The sequence below is a fragment of the Chionomys nivalis genome, chromosome 8 (assembly GCF_950005125.1).
Source record: "Chionomys nivalis chromosome 8, mChiNiv1.1, whole genome shotgun sequence".
NCBI classification, from domain to species: domain Eukaryota; kingdom Metazoa; phylum Chordata; class Mammalia; order Rodentia; family Cricetidae; genus Chionomys; species Chionomys nivalis.
The window spans coordinates 51,940,241-51,964,191 of record NC_080093.1 but is presented as its reverse complement, the minus strand read 5'-3'; the positions used below and the strand labels follow the sequence as shown (position 1 = coordinate 51,964,191).

Below are 23,951 nucleotides of genomic sequence, written 5' to 3'. Positions count from 1 at the left end.
GCATATATGCCGCGAGTGTAAACCAAGCGTGATGCAAAGAACATTTATGGGCATGGCCCTATCTAATGAGTTAGCCCCTTTTGCAGAAGAAGAAACAGGGCTTCATGGGTGAGGAATGTTGTCCTAGGACTATTGTGGGCAACCGCGGGTGCTAGCCTCAGTTTCCTCACTGAACTCCTCCCCGTAGCCCCGCCCCGTCCAGGCCCCGCCCCGTCCCGCCCGCGCCGCAGCCCGGCCCAGCTCAGCCAATCACCCGCGGCGCGCGTCCGTACGCTTGGCCTCGCCCGCCCCGGCCGGGACTCCGCTCGCTCATTCCGCTGCCGGCGTCCGCAGACTCGGTAAGGCAGTGCTTGGGTAGCGATGTGGCACCGCCCTGGACCGGGCGCGGGTGTCACCTATGGGAGCGCGGAGGGGGATACAGACTGTGTCCACGGGGTTCGCGGGAGCTGCGCGTTGGAGAGGCAGAGGGCACCCCCTCTCCCGCGAAGTGACCGGTCTAGGGATCCCGGAGTGAGAGAAAGGATGCTTGGTCCCCGGACTGGGCAGGATGCCTTCGCCAGGGACGCGTGGGGCCTCGGCTCCTCGTGTCCCTCTCCACGGTGGAGACTCTGCGCATGGGTTTGGGGTCCTCAGTGTACCCTGACGGATGCTCTGAATTAGGCATGACTCCTTGGTCCCTGTCCAGTACGGACGTCAAATCCCTTTCCGTCCCATCCCACTCCCCACTCCGCGGGTGGCTTGGAGCAAGTGTGGACGCCAAGCTCTTTCCCAGTCCCATCCCACTCGCCACTCTGCAGGTGGATTGTTCCCGGGGGGTTCCCAAGGGTCGGGCGCGGCAGCAGGAAGGATGCTCGGCCTAGGAATTTGGCAGGTGGCCGGTGCCCCCTCCCCGCTTGGGTCCTCGCAGTGCAGCCGTCGGGACACGCCCTTGGCGCTGAGACTCAAGTGTTGAGCACCCCTCACTCTCTGTTTAGCGCGGGGTTCAAGGGCAGGTGGGTGCCCAGAGATTGCCCAAGGTCGCGCAGGGACCGGAGCCTGGGGGGGGGGGGGTTGTCACGTGACCAGGCCTGAGAGAACTTGGCCAGGGACAGCCCGACGGTGAGGTCTGGGCAGCCCCTAGAACCGCTTGGCTGTGTTCTAACAGCTGATTCCTTTCGTTTTTCTTCGTCTTCATATTGTGGATCCGAGCCTGGCTTTCTTTAATGCCACAGAAAATAGATGAATGCTCACTTTTTGAAGGAGTTAAAAAGTTCTTAGTGTGAACCAAGCTGGATATAGATCAAGCTGAGTACTCTCATCTCCGGGCCGACTCTCTCAGCTCCTTTCTGTTCCGTGCATTCAAATAGTTGTCCATGGACACATTTTAGTTGGTAACTGCTAACTCTGGAAGTTTGTAAATAAAATGAAAGTGAGTTTAGAAGCCTTTCGGAACGTATTGAGTTACAGCATTTTCTCGCACAGGCGTCTGGTTTCTGGTCATTCCTGATATTCAAGCGTGTTTATCTCTGTCAAAACCACAAGCCAAATGAGTAAAATACAGCTTTGGCCTTTTATTTGTGCCTGCAAGCATACATTCCCTCCCCCCCACCTTTCTAGTCAGTCGACTGAGCTCAGTGAGGACATAAATCTGACTGTCGAGCAGGGGACAGTGCAGGACAGTAGGTAGGTTTGGGCACCAGCTGCATTCAGAGTCTCACTGGCCTGGCTTTGTCACAGCATCAAGAGCCCTTTTGTTATGTGAATTAACTACGACACTTCGCTAGACTTAACCTTATACTTGAATATTTTTCTTTTATCTATTTATTACTTTTTTTGAGATGGGGTCTGGTCTCGAACCCCTGTTCTTCTTCGTGCACACGCCCCCCTCCCAAGTGCTGTGATTTCAGGCGTGTACCACCACGCCCGGCTTTGAACTCCGTCTTAGTCTTAACCGTCTCTGGAATCAAACCCCGGTCAGATTTTGTATCAAAATTGGCCGAAGCGGCTACTTGCACAAGACAAAACCTTTCGAGTTTGAGCTAGAAAGCCACCTGACTGCAGATGAGGGAGAGAAACGCCTCCTTCCCACCGCCGCTGGGCTTGGCCAGGACCCAGTGGTCACCGAACGGGCAGGCATGGTTCTCCCGGGATTTTGGGGCGCTCGTTGGAGGTTACTCTTGCCCATTTTACCCATTCATAAAAGCAATGTAAGTTTTATGATTTTTTTTTTTTTTTGGCCTGGGTTTCTCTGAAACCCTTGGAGGCACAGTGTTTTCAGACTGTTTTGTTGCAAGCGACATCTGCAACACCGGACAAAACGGGTCGGTGATTCCCAGGGCGGCGCGCGCCTGCTAGCTCCGGAAGGCCTGCGTGGGCTCGGCGGGTGGAACAGGATCCGAGCGCCCCGGACGCGCCAGCACGGGGGCGGGGCTCTCGTAACCTTTCCCCTACTTTTCTCAGCCGCCACGTGACCCCCGCCGCGGTGGGGGGGAAGGGGCGGGGCGGGAAGCCGCGGTTGTTAGTGCCCTTCCCTTCCCCAGCGCCTTGAACTTGCAGTCTTGGTCGCCAGGCGCCCGGAGGCCCGGGACGCCCCCGTACTTTGACCGTTTGCAGGTTTTGTTTTGTCGGAAAATATGTTTAGTCACCCTGCATAGATATTTACCGGTAGGCCAAAGTCCTGCAGCTGGTGGAAGCCTGCACTGAATTAAGTTAGAATAAATGGTAGTCCAAGGTGAATCGTTTTAAAGTGTGCTTAGCAGAAGTCCAGTCCCCTAAGGAGGGAGGGTCGCTTGAACCCAGGAGTTCAAGGACGGCCTGGGAACCTACAAAGATTCACCCCCAGCTCAGGGAAGAAGGGGAGGGGAGTTAAGCCGGAGGCGCGCCTAGCAGGCTGAGAAAAGGATTACTGCACACTCTTGAATTAATGCCAATTTAAGCTTTTATTGCAAGAACTTTTGTTGTCAGGAAAATAAGCCTGCTGCCAAACCTGACGACCTGAGAGAGTTCGATCTCTGAACTTGCAAGGTGAAAATTATCGCAACTTCCGCACACGTTCTGTAGTGTGTGGTGTGTGTGTATATGTATGTACGTTCCACTGCCATAAGTAAATGTGAGATGCAATGCCAGCATATTGTGTGGAGTTAAAAAAAAAAGCGGAAATAGGGATGCTGTGTGATTGCCTGCCTACCTACTTGGTAGCAGGTGCCGAGACCCCCGCTGTGAGCAGTTTCTTTAGGACTGTGATGGTGTATGCCTGTACACCCACCATCTAGCACTTGCAAGGGGGATAGAAGAGAGCGAGAGCAGGGCCAGCTACACTACCAGGGCGTTGGAATCCTGAGTGGGATACACAAGAACTTGTTTCTGAGCCAAACCTTAGGCTATGCAGAGTTTTTGTTGGTTTGTTTTGTTTTGTTCTGGTCTTAATTTCTTACCTAACACAAGGAGTAAGTTCCACTTGTTGACTTCAAATATTTGTTGCCTTTTGTACCCTTCACCTTGAACCCCATACAAATATTGCAGCAGACATCGGGTCCCCGCGGCCCTGGGCTAAGGCCAGCTTTGCCTTGTTTAGGTAACGTGGCAGCCTCGTTCTGGGAAGTGCCCACCTTTGCCCTTTTTGTGCGAGTTGTTTTGACCTTCAGGGATGTTTTTCCGAAGTTAATAACAGAAAACATGCTGCCTGTTGAGAGGCCCAACACCTGGGTAACTGCCACTTGGAAGGTTGGGAAACAGTGGCTGCTGCCTGTACCTCTGAGGAGTGGCAACCCATGCTGCACACAGACCCATTTAGATAAGGTGGAAGTTTGGCATGGCTGAAAACATCCGTAATCCCAGTGGGTGCTGAGGCAGGAAGATTGCCTTGAATTCTAGGGCTATATTGCGAAACCTTCTCTCAAAAAATAAAATGAAAACAAACAAACCCAAAATAGCAGAGCCAGGTTTAGTTGTCCATGCCTATAAGCCCAGCTCTTAGGAGGTGGAGGCAGAAAATTAGGACTTTAAGATCAGCCTCAGTGACATACCCAGTTTGGGGCTAGCCTGGACATCATAAAACCCTGTCTCTAAAACAAGGAAATAAAAAAATACTAAATACTATGTTGTACACTGATGCTGGTGGCTTGTGACCCTTAGGAACACAGGAGTCATCTTGACTCTGTCCCCTTGTCCAAGTGTGCCTGGAGCTGAGTCTGTTGCTTCTGTTTCTTGAGTCCCCCCAGAATTAGCTCTCCCTGCTGTCTTCTTGACCCTGACCCCGAGCAGCCATGAGGGAAGGAAGGACAGAGGTTGGGATGCCTTTCTCCACTGGACTGACTCAGCTATTGATATCATCTTAAGAGGGTGGGGGTCCTTTGGGAGTTTCACTGGTCATACCCCTAGAAGTCCATGCTTGGGAGGCAGGGGTCAGAGGAAGTGGTGGGGCCCCTGCCTTAGTTCACTTCCTCCATGCTGTTCCGCACCTGATCCAGCATCCTACCACCGTCCAGGCTCCCTTTAGGGTTCCCTTGGCTTTGGGTAAAGCCATGAATAGAGAATTCAACACGCCTTGTTATGAAGCCCTGAAAGGACATTGAGTAACTCCCCACACCTCTACCCACCTTGAAACGGAGTCTGTGTAGTCCTGGCTAGCCTGAAACTCACTCTGTAGACCAGGCTGTCTGGCTGATGTGGAACTGATCCTCTTACCTCCACCTCAGGCCTCTACGAAATTGATTGGTTTATTAAAGCATTCACCCTAGCTTCCCAGCTGTGGCCCTTGGCGTGCTCTGTGGAAGGTCCACTTCCCAGTTTGTTGAGCACAACCCGTTCATTGTGTCTTGTGGGCCAGTGAAGGTGTCTGAAAAGAAACGAATGAACTGTCCAGGTTAGTCAGTCAGTCAGAAGACAGGCTGAGGTGTTGGCATAGGTGGGGTGGGGGGAAATGTAGTGGGAGCCGCGGGCTGCGTTTCTACCGCCCCAGCTCCTGGTCCGCCTGGCTAGCTTATGCCCCAAAATAATGACACACAAACTCTTCATTTAAACACTGCTTGGCCCATTTCTGTTCATGTGTGTAGCACTCCAAGGTGCGCTTACTGGGAAGATTCTAGCCTACGTCCATCCTGGGTCAGAGCTTCATCGCATCTGCTCTGGAGAGGAGAGCATGGCGTCTGTCTCTCAGAGGAGCTGCCTTGCATCTGAGCTCACTTCCTCTTCCTCCCAGCATTCTATTCTGTTTACTCCACCCACCTATGTTTTAACCTATGAGGGCCAAGCAGTTTCTTTATTACTTAACCAATGAAATCAACAGATTGATATGACACTCCCACATCAGGGAAGAGCGAGGACAGACACTTCCTTGAAGGATTTGTGTTGACTGTACAAGCTCCTGCTGGAACAGCAGAATGTGGTGCTGAATGAAAGATCAGGTGCTAGACTGCACACGGGCATCCTTCAGTGCGTGGGAGCTGGAGTGCTGTGCGGCTTTGTGTTAATTAACAGTGTACAAGAGGATGATGTCTGTCCCTGAGAGACATATCTGGAAGTGATCCCACATTTGTGTTGTAGCCATTTTCTGAGCATGGCCCTTAGTGGTGACTGCCACGTCATACGTGCAGACCGAGACTGACCAGGACGAGATGTGAGCACGCCTGGGTGTTCATCTCCCTTGTAGGAAGGCAGCGCCGATGCCTGCTCTCCTGCATCCCCTGACTCCCAGGAGATTCCAATAAGGAGTTAGACCTCAGTCTCAGCACTTGGGTGGCGCAGGCAGGCAGGTCTCTAAGTTTGAAGCAGCTTTGTCTTCCAAGAGTGTGTCCTATGCACAATCTCGAACTTTCTGACGCTTAAAAAAGAAGAAAGGATTTCTTCAATTTTGTTTTTGAGACAGGGTCATGCTTTGTAGTCCTACCTGGCCTGGAATTTGCTATGTAGGCCATGCCAGTCTTGGAATTCACAAAGATCCACCTGCCTATGCGCCCCCCAGTGCGGGGATTAAAGTGCACCATGACACATAATAGGTTTTTAATTTTTTTTTTTTTTTTTTTACTTTCTAAATTTTTGAGTGCTGGTGCCTCTGGAAACATCGGCTCCCCTGGGGCTGGAGAGAGATGCTTGTAAGATGCTTTCTGTGAGGACTGGAAGCCAAACTTGGGTCATCCGAGGAGCAGCGTGCACTCTCCCTGCCTTGTCCCCGAAGTGAAAACATTATACATCCCGTAGAAAGTGAACTTAGGAGGCTAAATTTGGATCTTTTCCTGGGACTGATGAAGTGGAATGCCATCTTCTCTGTGACCCTGGGTGATTTTAGTGTGACCTCGTGATTGCGAGGAGGACCACAGGCCTTCACAGGCCATTGTAATGCTGAGGTACAGCATCCAGTAGATTGGACTGACTCAACATGTCTTATACCGCCCCCCCCCCCCTTTTTGAGACTGGCTGCTAGGTTTGTTGGGAGGTGTGTGGGATTCAGCACAGGGGAAGCCCTCAGGAGTGCAGATCCAGGGGACCACAGTTGATGATACATTTGCATCCCGAGCCATTGGGGATTAGCCACTTCTCAGCTTCAATGTCTTCAATCCATCTGCATTAGACTTGAAGCCCCACTTCTTTGAGCTGTGGATCCTCTGGCGGCCAGGGAACTCGGAACTTGGCCCATCGAAGGACCTCCGTCATACCTCTCTACTCTGTAGTTTGATGAGCATGCACGTGCTGACCTAGGAAGTGGGAACCCCAGCCACTGTGCCCTGGGGACTTCTCAAAGGCACCACATACCTCTCTGGAGCTGAGGCTGGGGACATCAGAGGCATGACTATCCACAAGAAACCTGCCTCGAGGCTCCCTTAGGGCAACATATACACCACAGGCTTCTTCAGCTACCGGAGGGCTGCCATATGCAGCCATTGTGTGACAGCCCCTCCTTTCTTAATGGCGTAGAGCTGGAGTCAGTGAAGGTCCTTAAGTATAGGCTTGCGCACAGAAGAGGAGCGGCACTCGGAAGGAAGCGAGACTAGACACATCTGAGCACGGAGGGTTGCTGTGAGGCCCACTGCCGTTTGCAGTATTTTTTTTTTTTTTTTGAGATTTTTTTTGTTGGAGGTAGTAGCACATGCTGTAATCCCAGGACTATAGGCAAAGGAAGGCGAATCTCTGTGAGTTCGAAGCCAACCAGGGCTGCATAGTGAGACATTGTCTTTAGAAAAAAGATTAATTTTAGTTATGTATTTGTGTGTGTGGGAACCCTTGAGGGCGGTGGCCTCTGAGTCCAAAGAGAAGGTAGACTGCACTAGAGCTGGAATTAGGGGTTCAGGGTAACCCGTGTGAATGCTGGAAACTGAGCTCGGGTCTTCTGCAAGCAGCACAGATTCTTAACCCCTAAGCCATGTCTCCAGCCCCACCTAATAGCATTTTTTTTACCTGGAGGTGGCCCGTGGCATGTGACCCCTACCCCTGTAAATCGGGACATTTGTAAATACAGCTTCTAGATGCTGGAATTTGCTGGGTTTGCTACTAGACAGGTGTTTTGATTGTTGCTGTGTTCTGCATTGCTTGTATTGCAGATATCAGGGTGCTGAGGTGACAAACATGCATGGGATATGCAGAGCAGCCCCAGAGATTATGGAACATTTGTGGGATACATACAATATCTTGGTATGAGGAGAGGTTCTGAGCTCCTTGAGCTGATAGATGCATTCCCCTCCTGGCAGTCAGAGCTCACGCTGGCGTTCTGCGCTGGCAAGACTAGATCTAGGTGCTATGTTTCAGAACGGATAGGCTGTACTGTTAGCCTTGTCAACATGGGTTTCCCTTGTTATTAAACAAGTTTAACTGCTTTTTGTGGTGGGGCAGGTGTGCACATGTATGTACATGTGTGCGTGTGCATGTGTGCACTTCTGTGCCACCTGTAGGTCAGAGGACAGCTTGGGGTAATTGGCTCCCTCCCTGTCCTGTGTGGGTCTCTTCAGGACTGAACTCATGTTGTTTGGTTTCTCCTGCGAACCATCTCACTGGTTTTCTTTATTATTCTATCTGCCCGTCTGCCCGCCCGCCCGCCCGCCTGCCTGCCTATCTGTCTGTCTATTTATTTTATTGAGACAGTGTCTCATGTAGCCTAGGCTGGCCGTGTAGCCAAGGATGCCTTTGAATTTATGATCCTCCTGTCTTCACCTCCCAAGTGCTGGAGTTAGAAGTGTTCATCATGTCCAGCTTGAATTTTTGCAGTGTGTGACAGATGAGAGTTCTGTTGGTTTATTTTTTGAGAGATGTAGATTGAATGATAACTGAAAATTTACTTTTTTACCATCCAAATACTAACCAGGCCTGACACTGCTAAGATTTTGAGATCAGACCATTCAAAATGTCATGGCCATTACCCAAAATTCGTTTCCTAACCTGACCTGAACAGCCGAGTCCAGCCCGTCAGTGCGAGTGGCACGTGGTGACATGGGTGTCTCCCTGAGGGACGACACCTGTGGCCGGTTTAGAGCTTGCAGACAGGAATGCTCAGCCGTGGATTCAGGGTACAGCTTTTCCCAGTGAGGCCCCTTGCTGTGGTTCATCTCCGACCACAAGTGCCCCAAGGGAAAAAAGCTGTCAAAATCTGGTAGCCAGAGTGACTGAGTTTGCAAGGTGGAGTCTCTGAAGCAGAGGAGGCTAGTGTCTTGGTCCGGAGCTGGAATCCGGTCTTTTAAGGCGCACCAAGTCGGTGCCTTGGGCCCTGCCGTCTCTTCTGCACGTGCTCATTTCCACTCTTGTCCAGGCTCCCACCAGACCAGTGGCTTCTTCCGTCAGAGGACGTAGCCTAAGGCCCTTACCAGGATGGAGCTGTGCTGAACTCCCTGGCCTCAGGAACTGTGAGGCATGTAAATCTTTATAAGATGTAAATCGGCTCTTCTGTTACGGCCACTGAAATGTATTGAGACATTCCTTGGCTTTCCTTGTTGCCCAGACCTGCCGGAAGCACAAGGTGCACATGTCCCATTCATTCTAAGTCACTTCCTCTGGACATACCAGCCATATGAGGGTTTTAAGTCCTTTTTATTTTTGATGTGTGTGTGTGCATTTCACATGTGCATGTACTCCAGAGGCATGTACTCCCACAGCCAGTGTTGTCTTCAGTTATTCTCCAGCCTTTTTGAGGCAGTTTCTCTGTATAGCCCTGATGATTGGCCTAGAACTCACTCTGTAGCCCTGACTGGCCTCAAACTCACAGAGATCCGCCCGCCTCTGCCTCCTGAGTGCTGGGATTAAAGGTGTGCGCCACCGCGCTCAGCCTAAGTTGGAGCCATATCTGTTCAGTAGAGGAGAACATTCCCATGAATTGCGGGTGATAAGAGACCCTACTGGCAGATCTTTGGGGCCTTCCAGGGGCAAGGCTCAGGGCTCAGGGCTCCTCAGCCTGGTGCTGTTCCTGGTGAGGGATGCCTGCCATGTTCCTAGATCTGGAATCCTGCTAAGCTGTCTCTTCCTGGGTAACCCCTTCTCTAAGGATTTCCAGCAGTTGTTTACTGCCAGGTGAGATGGACAGCTGGTGAGGGATTAGCTGGAGGCAGAGCTTGCTCTTGCATGCCAGGTGAATTATGAAATTCTGGTGGGCAGCTAAGCCATACTGAGAGTTAGCCTGTTTGTAATAAGTGAGTTTTCCTGCTGGCTGCCACCTATCATTTTGGCTACAGCAGTGACCTAAGTCGATGTGTGTTGCAACTGCAGGAATCTTAAACTGGTCTTTGCTGTCACCACTGTACCTTGGTAAGTAAGAACATGCCCGTTGGCACCGGAGCTGGACTAGATTCCTGCTCTGCTGTTGGCTGGCTGTGACCGTAAGTGAGCTTCTGCTGTCTAAGTCTTGTTTTCCTCATTAGTGAATGGGGACCTCATGGATTCATTTCTTAGAGTTAGTTAGAATTTAATGAGTGGATAGCAGTAAAACTAATTAATTAAAAAATTATATCAGGGGCCCTAGTGTTAGGGTCCATGCCTTTAATCCTACTTGGTAGGCAGAGTAAAGTTCATCTATGCGAGTTCCAGGCAGGGCTACACAGACCCTGTCAAAATAAATAAATAAATAAATAAATAAATAAATAAAGCAACGGAAAAGACAGAGGCTGAGGCTATGGCTCAGTCAGTAAAGTGCTTGCTGAGTTCTGATCCCCAGTACCCACATAAAAAGCCAGGAGCAATGGTGCACATCTGTAATCCCAACACTGGAGACGCAGAGGCAGGAAGATCCCTGGGGCTCACTGACTAGCCAGCCTGGTCAAATTAGTGCTCTGTGGGTTCAATGAGAGACCCTGTCTCAACCAATAAGGTGGAGAGTGATAGACACCAATTTGGACATGTGTGAACACACATGAACACACACAAAAATTAGGCATTGTTTGGTGTGTGCCATGTGGTTGGGCGAATGGGTATCTCCCATTTTCTTTACTATGGAAAACATGAAACAAGCCTGCTTGCCATCTCTGATGGTGAACTGTGAGCCACCGCCCTGAGTGTTGTCCTGTGTGTTGTCCTTCCTACTTGTCTACCAACCTATCTGGCTCCCCATCTGTGTGCTGCAGGGCCATGTTGAAATACTCCCTGGAGCACAGAACCTATTTGCATAATTCAGTTGCTCGGAAGCCTGTCATCCCTGCGCAAGTCTTCCTGTTTGATTTATATGATGAACACGGTTTCCACATTGCAGTTTCTCTGGCATGTGCCAGTTTCTGGCGGTGTGCTGGGCCTCTCATGAACTTTCCCCTCCTTTCTTAGCTGGCTGCCTGCCTAAACCCTGCAGCTGCGGGGAACTACGGGGAGACGGGGATGCTAAGAGGGCTTGGTCTGGGAAGGGAAGTGGGTTTTTTCCCTCAGGGTTGGCAGCTTGGTGGCATGGCCAGTGTTAGGGCTCGTGTGCTGACCTCAGAAGTGAAATGCTTTTGTTGTAGAGGGGTTGGCAATGGAGAGAGCGAGCCCAGTGGGCACATCCCACTAGCAAAGCACAGTGCCATTTATTTAGCCAAGGACTGGAGCACCACTCCAAGCCACGTTATTAAAGTGAAGACAGGCTGAAGTCAGCAAGATGCCTCAGTGGGAAAAGTGCTTGCTGTGCATGCCTGGTGACATCAACCCCGGATCCCACGTACATGTAAGAGTAGAGAAGCGACACGGAGTTGTCCTCCGACCTCCACACACACACATCCATCGTGCACACACACACTCACGTAATAATAAACAAAACTTTGAGAATGAAGACTGTGTGTCAGTAGCAAGTGAGATGCAGTCTGCAGGGTCCTCAGGATTCAATCAAGAGCATTGAGTAAGATTGGTATCTCTGAAAGCTTTCAGCGTCTTGGGGGATGATTAAACACAGCGTGGGAAGGGACGCCCTCTGCCAGGAAGCACGGGTGAGTGACCCAGTTTGTCCTGAGGCATTGCCGAGGCTTTGGGAATGTGGAGTCAGTAGCTGGCCAAAACTGGGCCCTGTTGGAGGCGTGTATTTGGCTAAGCATGATGAAAGGTGAGAATGGGAGTGACCCAGGAAGGGTTGAGGAGATGGGTCGGTCAGTAAAGCGCTTGCCTTGCGAGCAGAAGGACCTGAGAAAGGTCAGGCATGGTAGTGCATGCTTGTAATCCCAGCTTTGGAGGGGTAGACACAGGAGCATCTCTGGGACTTGCTGTCAGCCAGCCCAGCCCAATCAGTGAAGCCCCAGGCTGGTGAGAAAACAACAGTGTGTGCAGCGGCCCCTAAGGAACAATACCTGAGGTTGCACGCACATACACACACACACACACTCACTCACTCACTCACACACACTCCGAGGACAGTCAGTAGTGGGTAAACGGTGGAGCCACTGGGTCTAGTGTAGATGGAGGTACAGAATTGCAAGCTTGGGGACAGATACACAGCAGACCTGACGTGCGAGGTTGGTGGTTTTCCTGCATTTTGGTGTGCCAGTAGCACATGCCGCAGCCCTCCTTGGGGGTCCCTCCCCAGCAGTGGGGCTGGTACATACATGGTGTTGGGCCTGAGTGTGGGGGCACTTACACGTTCCCAGGCAAGGAGGTTGGCAGGTGGGATGTGGGAGTGGCAGTCACCACACTAATGCTGCCACTTGGGGCAGAGGCAAGATCGACACCCACTTCTCAGAAATACTGACACCAGATACCACAACCTAGCCCTCTTCCATCATGATTTTTTGCTTTTGGCATGTTGGATGTGTCTCTGAACATCTTCCTGGCACCTGGGGGGTTCTTGCTGCAGCAGCCACCTGCGGTTCGGCGTGAACCAGTTTGAGGACACAGGGCAAGAAGCCACCTTGTGTTAGGAACAGTCCCTGAGGGGACTTTACTTTGTACCGGCCAGACCTGTTTCTGGGGTGGAGCAGTCAGTGTGTTTACCTAGAGGGTGTGTTGCATTCAACTCCCCCACCCCACACTCTAGTTTAGAATTCTAGTTCAAAGGCTAATGCTAGGTGTGGTGGCAGATACTGTGACCCCAGAGGACAGTCACAAGTTCAAGGCCAGCCTGGTTTAGACACCTTAGATACCGAATTGTTTTTGCTGAACAACTTGGGAGGGACAGTGAGTGACCGAGGGGAGGTCCAAGCCCTCTTTCCTTCAATCTGTATATTTTTCTCTCTTATGCTTTCCTTCCCAGTATATGTTCTTGTGGCCCTCTTTGAACTTGGGACACAGGTGCATGCCCTGCGGTGCAGTTACTTCCCCGTGGTCCTGTGTGTAAACCTTGTGCCCAGGGACACTAGCTCTCCATGCTGGGCTGTGATGGGTTAGAGCAGCCCCCTGCGAGCCAGCTCTTTGTATGTCCCCGTGTGTGTGTGTGTGTGTGTGTGTGGTGTGAACATGCAAAGCAGAGCTTCACAGGGCACTTGGGACAGCTCTGGGAGTGACTGTAGACACTGGAGAATTGGGAGGGGCAATGAAAGACTGGGTCTGTGCCCTGGAAAGGAAGGGTGTGGGCTGAGGGGAGCTGGTGGGCTCACGTGCCTCTTTAAGTCCAGTCTGTATTTCTGGCCTTGAAGCAAGTGTGGATTGCAGAGATCTGATTAGGGACAGGGGTCTGGCTGGCTCCCAAGGTACAGAGAGCCGAAAAAGACCCTCCCATCAGTGGAGACAGAGGTCAGGGGCTAGAGGCCATAGCAGATAATGTGGTAGGCCAAGCTTGAGCCACTGGTGACCTGAGGCGGGAAGAAGGAACTGGAAGTGTGGTCTAGTACTGGGAAATCCGTGTTTTAGTGCACACTGTATGGAGCCTGGCAGAGCCCTCCAGCCACCATGGAGGCCTGCCATGCCCTCTTTGCAACAGCCTTTGGAAGGGAGGAGGAGGCTACCCAATGCCAGTGGCCTATGTCCAGGCACAGCTGGCCTGCCAGATAGAATGGCTGGGCCAGCTGACCCTGAGGGCCATTCTTCTAGTATGTCAGGGTTCCCAGGTGCACAGACACAAGGACACAGCCTTAGGACCCGGGCTAGGCAGGGTGTGACCACTAGAAGAGCTTCTGGGAAGGGAGAATAGGAGTCAGGGCAGTGGGTGCCTTTAGTAACCAGGCAGAGAGCCATCTGAGGAACAGATTGGCTTTCTATTGGCAGACGGACATCAGAGCTGAATACACCTGGTGAAAGGAGATAAGGGGAGGGGCCAGAGGGTGGATCAGTCAGGGAGAGGCCTATCCCCAAGCCTAGCCTCTGAGACAAGAACACATTTCTAGAGAAAGAAGAGGAAGGACTCCTGATGGGCCAAGAGCTTAAGTTCACTTCCTTATGAGGCCAGGGTGCAGCAAGGGAGCAACCAGACTCCTGGGAGCTGGGGTGGGGACACAAGGGTCAGTATGGCAAAGTTTGTGGACCTCTTGTACACAAATTCTTGCATGTACAAATACACACACACACACACGGCATACATAACACACGGTATATATACACACACACAGTATATACATACACACAGTATACAGACACACAAACATACACATGGTATGCACATACACGGTATACACACTGTACACATACACACATGGTGTATACACACACACACACACACACACGGTAGTAGGTAGCCGCCTGTGGCTGCTCAGACATGAATGTGGAAAAGAAGCCCAGAGTTCCAGGGAAGATGTGTGACAGCAATGTCCTGTGTGCGTGAATGTCTGCATGTGTGTCATGTGCATGCAGTGCCCTTGGAACCTAGAAGATGGCATTGGATCCCCTGGAGTTGGAATGAACCACACAACTTGGGTCCTCTGCAAGAACTGTATATACCCTTAACTTAACTTCTCTCCACCCCTTTGATGTAATCCTATTTTTTATATATTTATTCTTATCCTTTTAATTTGTGTGTGTGTGTGTGTATGATTATGTGCATATGAATGGAGGTATCCCTCAGTCCAGAGGTGTCCGTTCTCCCTGGAGCTAAATTACAGACAGTTCCGAGCCACTTGATGTGCGTGCTGGGAACAGAACTCTGGACCTCAGCAAGCACATGTATGTGTTCATAACCACCTCTCCAGCCCCTGATGCTGTATTCTCGATTACAAGAGCCAGATAGCCATAGGTCTGTGTCAGCAAGCAGTGAGTTCATCGCAGGGGCAGGCGCAGAGGCAGGTTCTGTACTGACCTGGGTGTGCTGTGTTCTATGACTTTGAACATTTGAGGAAGGGTTAGGTTCTGGCCAAGCTCACGGGGACACTTTGGGGACACTTCAAGGTCCTTGGGTTTATAAATGTTTTGCTTCCCTCCTTGGGACGCGTATGTGCCACTCCCTAGCCTCAAGCATCCAGCTGGTTTTCATCCTCCCGGCTTGTCTGGTCATCCCTGTACAACTGCTTTGGGCTGTTGGCATGTCGGATGACTCTGCCAGGTGTCACACAGACAAGTCCCCTCGCCGCCACTGTTGAGGATGGACTTGCTTTTGGTGTTCTACAGAGAGCTGTTCATTCTCCCACAGGGGCTTCACACGGGAGGTGAGGAGGACACAAGGGTGTCCACCCCACAGCCATGCAGCAGAGGGTGTGAAAATGGCCCAACATAAATCAGAGAATTACGCATGCGCCACAGCACAGGAGTGGAGGTCAGAGGACAGCCTTCAGGAGTTGGTTCTCTTATTCTATCATGTGGGTCCTGGGAATTGAACTTGAGCAGAAAGCTTGACAGCAAGAAGAGCCTTTGCCCATTTAGCAATCTTGTTAGTCTAGAATTTTTTCTTTTTATTTATTTTTTTGTAACTTGATTATTGTGGATATTAATGTCCTATTGAAAGTCAAGACCTGAAACACCCTGCTTACAGTTACTTTCCCTCTGAAGAGAAAGGTTGTGTTTCCAGGGACACTGGGAATACTGGCTCAATCAGGGATGATGGAGGGACACCCTGCCCCCCCCCTCAGGTTGATTAACAGAACTATGGTGACTGGGTTGGGACTCTGTGACTGCTGTTTCTGGGGTGACAAAGCCTCCCAAAGACATCTGTGCCCACCTCTAAAGTAGGGAGCTGCAGGTGCCAGTCTGCCAGGTCTGGGTGTGGTCTCCTGCCCAGGAGGAGGATGGCAGGACTAGCTTGCAGCCTGTGAAGGAACTGGTATCGGCTCAAGACCAAGTTCTTTGCGCCAGAGGGACAAAGGGCAGGAAATAAGAGACAAAGCCAGGAGACAGGGAGAGGGAGAAGGGGAAGGGGTATTTATCCGGAGGACGGGGCAAAGGACTGCCTCTGGATAGAGGGGAGACAGATGTGGCCCATAGAGAGATGACAGTTTATAAAGTTCAAAGGCGAAACCCTGTGTTGGGATGAGGTGTTTAGTTTGATTAGGCGTGTTAATTAGGGCAGCTGCAAGGGGGCTTCTGATAGTTGGACCTTGGTAGTCAGCTTCAGGAGAAGGAAGTAGCCAAGTATGTGACTAGGCCTTGGTGGCTGGCTGTAGAAGTATAACCTAATGTATTTTAGCAAGGCAGAGGGAATTGGGGAGAAGGGCGAAGCCCGGCAGCACCATGTTTGCCATGCCAAGCCAGCTAGAGTCCCTTCAGCCTTGACCAAAAGATGTAATTCAGTCTTGTCAGATCTCAGAGTGGTGTGTGTAACAAAACGTTCCCTGGAGAGACATAGCACACGGGTGTATTCTCTCCCAGGTTGGGATCCCACAACAGATCACCAAAATCCAACTTGGTGGGCCAGTGGGCCAGGCTTTATTGGTGTTGCCTGAGGAGCAGAAATGACTCAAAGACAGCTGTATCACCAAGGCCCACCCCAGCATGGGTGACAGCTCACAGGCTGGAGAGTGCCTTAGTTGGTCTAAACCTCTTCCAGTAAGCTTTGGTGGTTTCTGTTTCTTCCAGTTTGCTGGTCTGGTCTCAGAGTCTTCTTTGTAGCTTGGCTCCTCTGAGTCTTGGGAGCGCTTGAGGGACTCTAAGCTATTATTGCTTACTCTGGCAGGGAGGAGCCTACTGCATCTGGTCAGTTTCAGGAACTTCCTGAAAGTATTGTGAGTTGTTTCCTTCCTGCTTAAGGAGCTCTCCTGCAGGATGGAATGTTTTGGAGGAAACTGTTACAAGTGGGTGTGTGATGGAGGTGGGGCCTTTAGTTGCAGCACTGACTTCCCATCTCCCTGGCTGCCTGCTTTATCCTCCTGTCTCCACTTCATCTGCAGGAGTCTGCTGTGTAGTACATGGATGGAGCCAGGGGCACTCCACTACTTAGAACCCATGAGAGCTCTGGCACAGCTGCGTTAGATACATGAAGAGTTGTGGGGAAAGCCGGGTGGTGGTGGCACACACCTTTAATCCCAGTACTCGGGAGACACAGCCTAGTGAATCTCTGTGAGTTTGAGGCCAGTCTGGTCTACAAGGTGAGCTCCAAAACAGCCAGGACTGTTACACAGAGAAACCCTGTCTCAACCCCCTCCCCCCAAAAAAGTTGTGGGGAGATCTCAGACATGTGCAGAAAAGCTAACAGGAATGACTTGTGGTGTGGTCACTGCCTACTTTCCCAAGGTTTCCCAAGGAACCTTTGCCCACCCCTCCCCATCCCAATCCTAGGTCCCATGAAATCTGCAAGTGTGTGTGTGTGCATGTGTGTATTTATGTTTCGTGTGTTTTGTGTACATGTAGGCAAGAGGTCAACCTTGGTTGTCACAATTCCTTATACCACCCACCTTACTGTTTTTAGGCAGGGTCTCTCTTTGGCCTGGGCAGATGCCTCAGGAGGCAGGCTGACCAGTGAGCCCAAGGGATCCTCCTGTCTTTGCTTCCCCACAAGTGTGCTCCACTGTGCCTGGCTTTTAATGTAGCTGGAACTCATGTTTTTATGTTTGTGCAGCGGCACTTTCCTGACTGAGCTGTCTGCAGATATTTGGTGTCTACTCTGCCACGTTAGATGATTTCTGAAAAAAAAAAAGAAAGAAAAAGAACTTCCTTAGTGCTGGAGGGTGGTGTTCGTTCTGAAGGGAATCCTGGTGGGAACCATGATGGGATGGCCTTCTAAAGCCGTCTCACTCCTTCCCGATGCCCCCAGTTCTGTGGCATCAAATGCTTGAGTGTTAAACGGCATTTGTGTTCTATGAAAGAACATTTTTTTCTTTATTTTCTTTCTTTATGAACGTGCATAGTATGCTCATATGTATGCATGTGTATATGCATTCATATGTGTGCATGTGCATATGGAGGTCAGAGGTCAACTGCAAATATTATTTCTTAGCAACTGTCTGCTTTTTTCACTTAAAAAGTTTAATTTATTATTACTGTATGTGTATGATGTGTGTGTGAGAGAGAAAATGGGGTAGCATGCACACTATAGTGAGTGTGTGGTAGGCAGCGGACAGCTTTTGGAAGTCAGTTCTTTCCTTTCACCTTTTTTCTTTAATTAAAAAAATTAGGGGAGTGTGTGTATATACATCACATGAGTGCAGTGCCCACAGAGGCCACAAGAGGGCATCAGAGATCCTGGAACCAGAGTTATAGGTGGTTGTGAGCTGCTTAAAGTGGGTGCTGGGACCTGAACTTGGGTCTTCTGGAAGAACAGCAAATATTCTTGATCACTGAATTATCTTTCCAGCCTCTGAGATAGTATTTTTAAATAACAGCCTCATTGAGATGTGTTCTAGCTAGTTTTATGTCAGCTTGACACAGACTACTGAACCTTGCCAAGACAACGTAAAATAGTCTTTCAAAATTTCCTGCTTCTAAAAATGATCTGTCAAATATTCTGGGCCTGTAGCTGAAAGTGGATGCCCCAATGTCTCAGAGAAACGTTGGGTGACTGTCCAGACACCCAGCTGTCTCTGTTATTTCTTACATTTTTCGGAAGTTGCTTGCTTGCACTTCCTGTTTACTTAGGTAATATTATTTTCCTTCTCAGGTCTTTGATGGGGTTGAAGACTAGATAGTTATAGTTACTATTCTCTCCTATCTTAACTAAGAACATGTCGGGTACTAGGCTCAGATTTTTCAGGATATGACAGCTATCGGAGTAATCTCTGTAATCTGCCATTTCCCTGTGATCTGGACATTTAGTATATTTCCTACCTCACAACTTGTTGGTTATAGTTCCGTTTTTGTTTATGTTATTACTCCTCCTTTCTCCTGGACAATACATGATAATCGTTCTTATTGTGTATAGTTTTATATTAAGTTTAGAACTTTTTTATTTAGACTAAAAGGAAAGTGTAGTGAATATTTGCTCCACCCATGACCTTGGGCTATCTAGCCTGATAGAAGGTGTTGGTGTCTATGTACAGGATCTCTTATAAGGAAGGAGGGAGGGCAGCTGTGAGCGGTTCCCAGCTTTCCAAGGACTCTGCAACTGGATTTACCATATTCTGTATTTGTGGGTGTATTTCTCCCCTTTCATAGCTAAATAAATCCTTGATACACCTTAAACAGATGCACATGGATTTCTTTTTAACCCAGTTTAGAGTCATCCGAAAGGAAAGAACCTCAACTGAGAAAATGCCTCCATAAGAGCCATCTGTAAGGCATTTTCTTATTAGTTATTGATGGGGGAGTGTCCACCTCCTTGTGGATGGTAACATCCCTGGGCTGGTGGCCCTGGATTCTATAAGAAGATGGGCCGATCAAGCCATGGGGATCAAGCCAATAAGCAGCATCCCTCCATGGCCCATGCATCAGCTCCTGCCTCCAGGTTCCTTTCCTGATTGAGTTCCAGTCTGGACTTCTTTTGATGTTGTGATATAGAAGTGTAACCAAATAAATCCTCTCCTCCCTAGCTTATTTGATAATGGTATTTCATCACAGTAGTAGTAACCCTGACTAAGACAATCTATAATTCACATCAGCAATTCACCCATCTAAAGTCTGTTTTGGAGATTTTTAATTTACTCACAACAGTGTGCCGCTATCTGTCATTCTGCTCAGCTTGGGAACATTCTTATCAGCTCTAAAGAAACACTCCTTCTTAGCCTTCTCCTTTCCAAGTTCCTTTCCAAGCTCCGAGCTTTCTATTATTTTTATTTATTTATTTATTTATTTATTTATTTGTTTTTGAGACAGGGTTTTTCTGTGTAAAAGCCCTTGCTGTTCTGGAACTCGCTCTGTAAACCAGACTGGCTTTAAACTCAGAGATCTTCCTGCCTCCTGAGTGCTGTGATTAAAGGCATGTGCCATCACTGCCAGGCCGATCTTTCTATTTCTATAGATTTTCCTGTTCTCGATATTTTGTGTAAATGAAATGAGATGACATTTGACTTTTTGGCTTCATGTTGTGCTCTTGCCTTTTTTCTCCCAAAGGAAACAGGATCTCACATAGCTCAGGCTGACTTGTAGCTTACTCTCAAGCCAAGGATGATCTAAACATCTGATCCACCTGCCACCCCGGCTCAAGTGCTGGGATGACAGGCATATGCCACTGTGCCTGGTTTACATGGCACTGGGGTTGGAACCCTGGGCCTTGTGTATGTAAGGTGAACCTTTGGCCCACTGAGTCACGTCCCCAGACCCTGAGGTCATGGTTTCATCCGTGTCATTGCGTGTGTTGGCGCCATTTTCCTTCTTAGGGCCATGTCATGTTCTGGTGTGTGAGTATGTCACAATGTACCTATGCTCCTCCTCCTGTGGAGGGGCCTGGCTGTCGTCTCCTCTCCTGCTGTGGAACCTGCATGTTTATGTCCATCACGAACATGGCCGCTATGAGCACGCCTGTATAGGTTTAATGTGGACTTTTTTGAGTTATCTTGGCCAAGGAGAGGAGTTTCTGGGCTCCACGGTTCTGGCATTTATGCTTTGTTTTGTTGGTATATGATCTTTCTGTGTAGCCCAGGCTGGCCTTGAACACACCACCTTGAAGGAGCCTTTTGGTGAAAAGACAGGCCATATTCTAACCTGACCCCTTCACGTTTCTACAGTGCAGTGGGGGAAGCTCCTGACTTCTCAATGTCCTCGCCAGCACCTGTCAATCACTGCATTCCAGCTGTTCCTGGGAGTGGAATGTGCTGGGATTTGATTTGTACTTCCTGGTGGCTTCTGGGAATGGCCTGAGACTCCGAAATAGCCTGTGAAGCCAGCATGGAGGCTTAGACTGACTCATTAACTCTGGCACCAATACCTGCTTAATGGTTTGACGCAGTGAGGCTGCGTCTGTGAATTGCTTATGCAAGCCCAAAAAAGCAGTAGGACTGCTTGCTGCTGCCTTGAGCCTGTCAGGCCAGATGTGCTCTTCTTTAAGTTAGGCAGTTTTTGTCTGTTTGTGACAGGATTTCATGTAGCCCAGGCTGGTAACTCACTGTATAGCCAAGGATAACCTTGAACTCCCGATCCTCTTGCCTCTACCTTCCTAGTGCTGGGTTTATAGTCTTGTGCCACCACACCTGGCGGGCTCAGGTGGCTCTGAACATTAAACTCGGGTCATGTGACAGGGACGTTTCATCCTGGAAAGGCGACCATAGTATTCCCAGGCCTCGTGATTGTCCTGAGACTAGGTTTGGTTTCTGGGCAAACGTGGGGTTCATGACTTTGGATAGAACTGACTGCAGCACTGTGTTTAACCTGCAGTTAACAGCCTCCTCGTGGGCTGAGGAGATGAATCAGTGGGTGAAGAGCGTGCTGAGCAAGCTTGAGGACCTGACTTTGAGCCCAACATTCATGTAAAATGCTGAGAATAGCAGCATAGACCAGTAATTTCAGCTCTGGGGTTGGCAAACGGTGTGAACAGGATACAAGGACTCGGGGATAGCTCCACCTCGCCAGTCAACACTCTCCAGGTTCAGTGAGAGACCTCGCCTCCAGACAGTAAAGTTGAAAACAGTAGAGGACGATAGCTGGTGCTGAACTGAGGCCTTGATGCGCAGACAAGGGTATAAACACCCGGGAACATGTGTACACTCACATACACACAACAGGAAAGTCCCCTGATACTCTGAAAATTCATTAAAGTATTTATTGAGTTTGTTTTTGTTTTTGCAACAAGGACTATCTGTAGCCCAGCCTGGAATTCACTGTTTAGCTCAGGCTGGCTTTGAATTTGAAACAATACACCTGGCTCACCTTTGAGGTCACATAAACGGTTGGCAGGGCGATCAGTCACAGAATCTGTTTGCCTGGATTGATGTGGGCTTCAGGTCTCGTGATAGCTGCGGATATGGGAAGCTTGACCTGGTGCTGGCTCTTTCGTCAGTAGGGTGGCTGGTTAGCATGCCCTGCCTTCTTCCCTGGCAGTGGATAAAGCAGGCACGTTACAGATATCTGTGATCCCAGCACTTTTGAAGTAGATGGAGGATCTGAAGTTCAAGGGAATCCCAAACGCCAGCCTCCTCACCCTGACTGGCGCTGCCTTCCGTGCCTCACCCGGGCTGTGTGTCTCTGAACAAGCATGGGTGGGTAGTCTTGTCGCTTTCTCAGTTGGGCTCGGTGCCCTCCCGCGCAGGATGTAAAGGCTCTGGGACTTCTCTTGGGCTCTAAGTTTTGCCCCCTCACCCTTTTGGAGGTCAGAGCAGAGCTCAAAGGCCAGCTTCCAGCTGTGTTGCCCCCCAGCACTGTCCTCATTCCTCCCTCCCTGGCTGCTCTACCTAGGTGTCCTTGGTGACGCTGTGACATTTCCAGCGCAGCAGGTCCACAGGTGAGTTGTCAGCTGCCTGCTCCCCCTCCCACCCCAGGAAGTTTCTCCATACAGCACATAGTTCAAGGCTGGAGGGCCCCTTTTATCAGCATGTCCAGCCTGTAGGATTCAGGCCTGTTGAGTTGACTGTCATCTTCATCTCTGATGGCACACCGGGCCAGGGCTGTCTACTTGTTTCCAGAGTGGCTTGCTGAGCTTCAGGGTCTCCCGTCTGGCATCTCCTTTTGCACCCTAACTGCTGTGTAGGCATTGGTTGCTCTTTGCCTCCTCTCTGTATCACAAGAGGGCAGAGGGACCATTTCCCATTTCTACCAGGGTCTAGGGCCTTACTTCACTGGTAAGTAAGGGAGGCAACCAGCAAATGTTTGTTGAATAAACAAATGATCCACAATTGACAGGGTTTAATTCTACAACTTGGGCTGCTAGATCAAACTGACCTCTAGCCTGTGGCAATCCTTCTGCCTCATCCTCCTTAGGTCCATGCTACCACACCGAGCTTTGGTTGGTGTCTTTGAACTATACTGACATGTATTGATTTAAAAAGGTTTTTTGCATTGCTGGGGATAGAACCCAAGGCCTCACACAGGTTAGACAAATGCTTTACCATTGAGTGACACCCCCAATTCTGCTTGTTAATGTCATGTAGCTCAGGCTAGCTTCTAACTTTCAGTATAGCCGAGGATAACTCGGAGCTCCTGATCCTCTTGCCTCCACCTCGAGTGCTGGAATTACAGGCAAGGACTACCACATGTAGTGTTGTGTGTCATGCCCAGGGCATGTGCGAGCTCAGCGGGCACTCCTCCACCTGAGCTACAGCCCTAGAATCCTGTTTGTTGTTTTTAAAAAAATACACATATTTGAGCTGGAGCAATGGCTCAGTAGTTAAGAGCACTGGCTGCTCTTCCAAAAGACCCAGGTCCAATTCCCAGCACTCAATGGCAGCTCACAACTGTCTGTAACTCCAGTTCCAGGGGATCCAACACTCTCATACAGGCAAACCAATATACGTGAAATAAAAATAAATAAATATTTAAAAATACACATATTTAACATTCGGGGATTTTGTCTGAGTGTTTTGCCTGCATACATGTATGTGCACCATATGCATGCCATGCCCAGGGAGGCAGAGAGGGGGGAGGATCCTCTGGAGCTGGAGTTACAGATGGCTGTGAGCTACCGTTTATGAAAGTGCTAGGAACCAAACCCAGGTCCTCTGTGAGAGCCGCAAGCGCTCTTAACCGCCGAACCCTCTCTCCAGTCCTGAAAGCTTGATAGGTTTATCTGACCTTATGGGCTTGTGGAAAGTTACTATCTGATAAGAACACCCCCATAAATTAGATTTTATTATGGTTTTGCATAGTTGTTACCTCTTACCTTTAAAATATATATGCTTAGTGCTTTGTAACAAACAGCTTTGGGAAACAGGGGTTGCACACCTTCAGAAGAGGGGACTCCTCAGGCAGCTGCTGGGGGAGTGAGAGAACCAAGAAGGCAAGAGGTGACCCTTCTGTTGAGTGGGAGTGGGTTGACTTAGACAGAAGAAGAAAGGGAAAGAGCATATTGTAGTTCCCTCTTGTTTGTTGTTTATGTGTATTAATCTGTTCCATGTGTGTATATGTACGTGTGAGTGTAGTACCCGCAGAGGCCAGATGAGGGCCTCAGCTCTCCTGGAGGTGGACTTACAGGTGGCAGTGAGCGGCTTGACTTGGGTTCTGGGAATGGGACTCTAGTCCTCTGCAAGAGTGGGAACACTCCTCCAGCCAGCTCTTTTCTTTTCTTTCTTTCTTTTTTTTTTTTTGTGCTGGTACTCTAACTTGGGCTTTACACATGCTAGTTACTCAGACATAGCCTAGAGAATTTTTTTATTTTTTAAAATATTTATTTATTTATTATATATTCAATATTCTGTCTATGTGTATGCCTGAAGGCCAGAAGAGGGCACCAGACC

At 49.6% G+C, this 23,951-nt stretch overlaps 1 protein-coding gene across 1 annotated transcript in view; it reads left to right on the top strand.

Annotated features, from left to right (window-relative positions):
* Positions 1-278: 278 nt before the first annotated feature.
* Cpt1a (carnitine palmitoyltransferase 1A) overlaps positions 279-23,951 on the top strand; it is a 62,500-nt gene continuing 38,827 nt past the window's right edge. The window contains exon 1 of the mRNA XM_057779279.1: positions 279-338. The gene's annotated coding sequence lies outside the window, so the exon portion shown is untranslated. The remainder of the gene's footprint in view (positions 339-23,951) is intronic.